Source organism: Bison bison, unplaced genomic scaffold (assembly GCF_000754665.1).
Source record: "Bison bison bison isolate TAMUID 2011002044 unplaced genomic scaffold, Bison_UMD1.0 scf7180017864491, whole genome shotgun sequence".
Taxonomy (NCBI): Eukaryota; Metazoa; Chordata; class Mammalia; order Artiodactyla; family Bovidae; genus Bison; species Bison bison.
Window position 1 is genome coordinate 20,369,891 of NW_011495050.1, and position 2,005 is coordinate 20,371,895.

Sequence of the window (2,005 nt, forward strand, 5' to 3'; positions counted from 1 at the left end):
CCAGACCCATCTTGTTGCCTATTGTGATAAAAAAAAAAAATTGCTGTATATAAAATATTGGGTATTGCAGACCAAATTGTTTTGCCTTGTTTAAATGAAATGCATGTTTAGTGAGCACTAATACAATCTTATTACAGAAGACTGTTTTCTGTAGCTTATTGTAAAGTAAGCCAGCTGTAATGAATGTCTATGTCTTGTTTTAAAGTCATATCTGTCTTTGCACAAATGCACCCATCAGCAGGTATATTTTATATACTCCAGAAAAGTACAAAGTAACCATGACCAGGGCCCAACCTTAATTTTGAGTGCTTTTCCAGTGGTACTGCCAAGGGAGTAGAAGTGGGGCAGGTTTGAGTGGAATGTGTCAAGTGGAGCACCAGAAGGTTCATAATTATTAGAGCTGTGGGTTTGCCCACCAGCCCAGCAGCTCACTGATGTAGTACTGGATTGGAGGTCTGGTGCTTTTCTGAGCAGATGATGTTCTATAGATTTTCCCACCCTCCTCCACCCCAAATAGCATAAATTCTGGGGGTTTCCCGATGCTTTAATCCACATGTATAGTTAGGAAGCTATAGCTGGAATGTTGACTTTTCCATGCCCCCAGTGACCCTTAAGAGAGTCAGAGGTTAGGCAGTCATCTGGTTCATCTTGAAGAAGGCATAAGCAACTGTGTCTCATTTCCAAGGCCCACTATAAAGAATCCAAAAAATATTTTCCATCATTGTGTTCTCTGAAAGCAAATTTCTATTTCCAGAAGTGACGACACAAATTTGAGTTGCTGTTTGGTCTGATGACCTTCGTATTGAAAGGTAAGAGTCAAAGTCGCTGGTCATAGGTAAGTCATATTTTCACAAGCAGTAGGCAAGGGGAATCCCAAACACTCAAGGATGTAGATGAGGAGATCTTGCCCCAAGAGAAGGCAGACAGGTTCCCTGGGCTGCAGCCAAGCTACTTCCTACAGACCATGAACCACACAAAGATAAACTTATAAGGGAAACGATGCTGAGCCTATTCTAACCTCCAGATTCCTGGGTATTACTCAATTCCATTTAAACTGATAGTAAAAATCTGCATTTATGTGGTTGACCAAAATGAATGAACTTTGCAAGGTGAAATTTTGAGACCTGGACTCACCACCTGTAACATAATCCTCTTGCTCCGAGTGTCAGCTTTTTTTTAATAGTGATTTTACACCTTGAGACTTTCGGAGTTCCTCCATTGGCCAAGTGGTAAAATCTGGTTTTGAAAACTAGGGAATTAACCTAGTGGCGTGCACAATGGCATGGGGACCCAGCGCCTCTACAGGTGATGTTCCTGAGCTGCATCCCACTCTCTCCTGCTCTGGATTGAAGACCTAATTCCTCCTTTAGTTTTCCTTAATGGTAGAGTTGCTTAATGTCAGGGAAAGCCCATTAGGACTCCATCCTCAGTCATGACATCTTACTGAGCCAGACTCACTCTGCTCGTTAGAGCCTAGAGCTGGGGTAAGAAGCAGGGGAGCGCATCTCCAGCTGTTAAAACAACAGAGCAGACACAGGGCTGATCGATGCTGACATGCCCGGGATGGCCGCAAAGTAGTCCTTGTCCTGGCCTGCCACTGACCCTGACTGTGTTTTCTTGAGGGTTGTTTTTCTCATTCTTCTCCTCCCCAGGCAGGCCTTTGTATGTCTGATCCAGTGCACTGTGTGGCCAAGGGGCTCAGCAGCACCCAAAGGCTGAATGCCTAAACGCTTATGTCACTCCTGAGCTGGGCTGTTCATTGTCACTGCTGTGTTGAGGGACCTCTGGAAATGGAGTCTGTTTTGTCTGAAAGCAGCTCAGCCTGTGATGTTCAAGGGACTGGAATAAAGTGGCTTACGACTTGAAGGATGATACAGACTGGTTGACTATTCATACCCTTGTTTAGGCGGGGGAAGGGATGCTGAGGGTGCAATCCGATCCCATTGATACACCCCGGGGGCACTTTCCACATATATATCGATATATTTATGAATCCTTTCCTATG